Below are 5,000 nucleotides of genomic sequence, written 5' to 3' on the forward strand. Positions count from 1 at the left end.
CGTCACACCATCGGTATTGACGACTAGACTGATTCCTTATAATCATTTGCCATACACCGGTGGAAGCTGCCGAGACGAGTAACTACATAGCGGGCTCGCCGTGTCACTAATGTACAGAGATACAACAGTTTCGACTGGAACCGGATTAAACGTATACACGGCGCTGATTAGTAATAGATAGAGCCATCAGAATACAGATAATGTATACAACTGTCCGTATACATGCTGAAAGACTCTGCTCACAATCACAACCACACGTCAGCCACACACCCTTATCACGCACTACTCTCTGCCTGTAACACGCACACAGACAATATGTAAGCACCAGCATGGAACAACACCCAGTGCATCCTCTCCGCCACATTAGACAATCCACACTGTCATAACCAGACTGGGAGGTCCACTCAGAAAACAGAATATCCCACCCACCCGACAACCACCATTGCTCAGCCAAGCCACCAACACCCACACATGTCCTACACAGGGGTGCACCCAACATCACAATACTGCCTCCTCTCACAGCACACAAACAATGGCAGGAATGAAAGACACAGGTCTGCCACAAGCATGGAATGAGAGCGCCGCCTGTCATGAGCCAAAGGTGCATCCTGACGTGGCAAATCAGATGATGCCGCAGGCATCCACTTACTATAATCACAATCAACAAACCGGCCGCCCCGCCCCGCCCCCCATTAAACCTTTCCTTACAACAATGTGTACCTTAACCTAACCTATATCGTACCGTAACCTAACCTATATCGTACCGTAACCTAACCTATGTCGTACCGTAACCTAACCTATGTCGTACCGTAACCTAACCTATGTCGTACCGTAACCTAACCTATGTCGTACCGTAACCTAACCTATGTCGTACCGTAACCTAACCTATGTCGTACCGTAACCTAACCTATGTCGTACCGTAACCTAACCTATGTCGTACCGTAACCTTGTCGTACCTTAACCTAACCTATGTCGTACCTTAACCTAACCTATGTCGTACCTTAACCTAACCTATGTCGTACCTTAACCTAACCTATGTCGTACCTTAACCTAACCTATGTCGTACCTTAACCTAACCTATGTCGTACCTTAACCTAACCTATGTCGTACCTTAACCTAACCTATGTCGTACCTTAACCTAACCTATGTCGTACCTTAACCTAACCTATGTCGTACCTTAACCTAACCTATGTCGTACCTTAACCTAACCTATGTCGTACCTTAACCTAACCTATGTCGTACCTTAACCTAACCTATGTCGTACCTTAACCTAACCTATGTCGTACCTTAACCTAACCTATGTCGTACCTTAACCTAACCTATGTCGTACCTTAACCTAACCTATGTCGTACCTTAACCTAACCTATGTCGTACCTTAACCTAACCTATGTCGTACCTTAACCTAACCTATGTCGTACCTTAACCTAACCTATGTCGTACCTTAACCTAACCTATGTCGTACCTTAACCTAACCTATGTCGTACCTTAACCTAACCTATGTCGTACCTTAACCTAACCTATGTCGTACCTTAACCTAACCTATGTCGTACCTTAACCTAACCTATGTCGTACCTTAACCTAACCTATGTCGTACCTTAACCTAACCTATGTCATACCTTAACCTAACCTATGTCGTACCTTAACCTAACCTATGTCGTACCTTAACCTAACCTGTATTGCGCCTTAACCTAACCTGTATTGCGCCTTAACCTAACCTGTATTGCGCCTTAACGTAACCTGTATTGCGCCTTAACGTAACCTGTATTGCGCCTTAACGTAACCTGTATTGCGCCTTAACGTAACCTGTATTGCGCCTTAACGTAACCTGTATTGCGCCTTAACGTAACCTGTATTGCGCCTTAACGTAACCTGTATTGCGCCTTAACGTAACCTGTATTGCGCCTTAACGTAACCTGTATTGCGCCTTAACGTAACCTGTATTGCGCCTTAACGTAACCTGTATTGCGCCTTAACGTAACCTGTATTGCGCCTTAACGTAACCTGTATTGCGCCTTAACGTAACCTGTATTGCGCCTTAACGTAACCTGTATTGCGCCTTAACGTAACCTGTATTGCGCCTTAACGTAACCTGTATTGCGCCTTAACGTAACCTGTATTGCGCCTTAACGTAACCTGTATTGCGCCTTAACGTAACCTGTATTGCGCCTTAACGTAACCTGTATTGCGCCTTAACGTAACCTGCATTGCGCCTTAACGTAACCTGTATTGCGCCTTAACGTAACCTGTATTGCGCCTTAACGTAACCTGTATTGCGCCTTAACGTAACCTGTATTGCGCCTTAACGTAACCTGTATTGCGCCTTAACGTAACCGATATTGCGCCTTAACGTAACCTATATTGCGCCGTAACGTAACCTATATTGCGCCGTAACGTAACCCACATTGCCCCTTAACGTAACCCACATTGCCCCTTAACGTAACCCACATGGCCCCTTAACGTAACCCAACACACGTTGGGCCTTAACCCAACACACGTTGGGCCTTAACCCAACACACGTTGGGCCTTAACCCAACACACGTTGGGCCTTAACCCAACACACGTTGGGCCTTAACCCAACACACGTTGGGCCTTAACCCAACACACGTTGGGCCTTAACCCAACACACGTTGGGCCTTAACCCAACACACGTTGGGCCTTAACCCAACACACGTTGGGCCTTAACCCAACACACGTTGGGCCTTAACCCAACACACGTTGGGCCTTAACCCAACACACGTTGGGCCTTAACCCAACACACGTTGGGCCTTAACCTGCTCTGTAATTGTCATACGACGCGTTAAATTAGTGTAGTGTTGCCTAACTGCAACCCCCGCAATATAGTTTGCTACTCGCACTGCCCGGTCCCCAGTGTATCGCTTCATGTTAAACACCTTGCAGCTATACACTGTAATGTGGATGGCAGCAGGACGTACATGCTCAATGCCCTTTGCAGTTGTTCATTGGCATTTGCAGTTGTTCATTGGCATTCGCATGTGCGAAGCACTTAGCCTACGCTGTGGTACGGCCTGTGTCAACTGTCCGCTGATGTTGTACGTCCAAATCACACACTGTACTGCACATTGGTCCTCATGTACTGAATGATACATCGTGGTACATGTGACCGTACAACGACTGCGCCAACAACGGCGAACCATGCGGTCCAAATGTTGTGCACTCAGCTACGTGTCGTCTCCCTATAAGAGCTGGATTGCAGTGTGGTATGCCCTGGATGGCGATCAGCATGAGCCGTCTGTTGATGTAGTGGCGCGTGTTGTCAGACGTAGTCGTCTCTTCTCACACACCGTGATAGCATGGTGCACTGCGTTCCACATCTGCGACATGCGACAGAGGCCGGTTGACAGTCGTTCGCGCAATGGACATCGCATACGTACGGGGGCCACCTTCCACGTGTTCGCGAAGCGTGCACATGTTGTTGCGTGTATGTGGCAGACATAGTGTGTCGTGACACCTGACACAGGCATGCAACAATCGTTGAATTTGCAAATGGGCGATGGACGCCTACGTTTGCTGGTGACGTTATGCAAATGAAAAACTGGTAAACCGTTTGTGGTGCGGTTGTTCTCGCTAGAGGTGAATCAGTGATGGCGACGATCGGTTGAGCTACCAACCGGTTGTTCCAGCGATACCCACCATGCCCACGAACGTGAATGGCATCTGGGTGTGAAGCGATACGCGGCGGTGGCTGGGTGGGACCTTCCCCGGCCGGTGAGGGGGGGCCTCCCGGCGTGCTGGCCGCGCGGTGCGTGGGCGCACGCGCTACAGCCGGCTGGTGGGGGCGGCCAGTGGCAGGCGCGCCGGCCGACGGAGGCGGCAGGCGGCGCAGCTGCGCGGCCGGCGCACCCTGCACGCGGCGCCGTGCGGCCAAAAGTAGGTCCTCGCGGGCCCGGTGCGAAGCGCGGTGGACATCTGCAGTGTTGCTGGTCCGATTGAGGGACTGTGTGCGCTGAGGATGCGCCGCCGCCCGGCGCTCGGCGCCGCGACGCCGTCCTGCTGCTCGGTCGCCTCTGCGGTTCTCGCAGGTGGTTTGTATCGCAGCTGTGCGGACGTGTTGGCGCGTGCGCTGTGCTGGGAGAGTTCGCTTCGGCACCCAAGTGGGGCTTTTGTCCTTCTGTGGCGCTGGCGTTTGGAGCTGCCGGTCACCGTAGGTGGCGCGTGTTGTCTCCCGCCGGCAATGCACGACAGCACGCTCCCGGGCCTCTGTCGGCAGCGGCAAGCTCAGTTGGGAGCACGGGTGGTCGCACCTAAAGCGTCTACTCGCCAAACTCCGGGCGATTGCGCCTCTCTCGAACCCGACCAAGTACTTAGGACGGCGCTGCGCGCCGCCGGGACCTGAGAGGGTTTCGAGGTGTATTGTGCAGGGGAGCTCAGCCTCCTCCTGTTTGCAGAATAATTGAGCGGACGCTTGCGTGTTCGCGCGGGCCCCCGGGACACACTCCCGGGCGGCCGGCTGCTCAGCTCTAGTTGACGCAGCTCCCTGGTTGATCCTGCCAGTAGTCATATGCTTGTCTCAAAGATTAAGCCATGCATGTCTCAGTACAAGCCGCATTAAGGTGAAACCGCGAATGGCTCATTAAATCAGTTATGGTTCCTTAGATCGTACCCACGTTACTTGGATAACTGTGGTAATTCTAGAGCTAATACATGCAAACAGAGTCCCGACCAGAGATGGAAGGGACGCTTTTATTAGATCAAAACCAATCGGTCGGCTCGTCCGGTCCGTTTGCCTTGGTGACTCTGAATAACTTTGGGCTGATCGCACGGTCCTCGTACCGGCGACGCATCTTTCAAATGTCTGCCTTATCAACTGTCGATGGTAGGTTCTGCGCCTACCATGGTTGTAACGGGTAACGGGGAATCAGGGTTCGATTCCGGAGAGGGAGCCTGAGAAACGGCTACCACATCCAAGGAAGGCAGCAGGCGCGCAAATTACCCACTCCCGGCACGGGGAGGTAGTGACGAAAAATAACGATACGGGACTC

At 51.6% G+C, this 5,000-nt stretch overlaps 1 non-coding gene across 1 annotated transcript in view; it reads left to right on the forward strand.

Annotated features, from left to right (window-relative positions):
- The first annotated feature begins 4,492 nt into the window (after nucleotides 1-4,492).
- Nucleotides 4,493-5,000, forward strand: part of LOC124569774 — a 1,910-nt gene continuing 1,402 nt past the window's right edge. The window contains exon 1 of the ribosomal RNA XR_006971297.1: nucleotides 4,493-5,000. This exon is cut by the window's right edge and continues 1,402 nt beyond it. This is a non-coding gene — a ribosomal RNA (small subunit ribosomal RNA).

Source organism: Schistocerca americana, unplaced genomic scaffold (assembly GCF_021461395.2).
Source record: "Schistocerca americana isolate TAMUIC-IGC-003095 unplaced genomic scaffold, iqSchAmer2.1 HiC_scaffold_1534, whole genome shotgun sequence".
Classification (NCBI taxonomy): domain Eukaryota; kingdom Metazoa; phylum Arthropoda; class Insecta; order Orthoptera; family Acrididae; genus Schistocerca; species Schistocerca americana.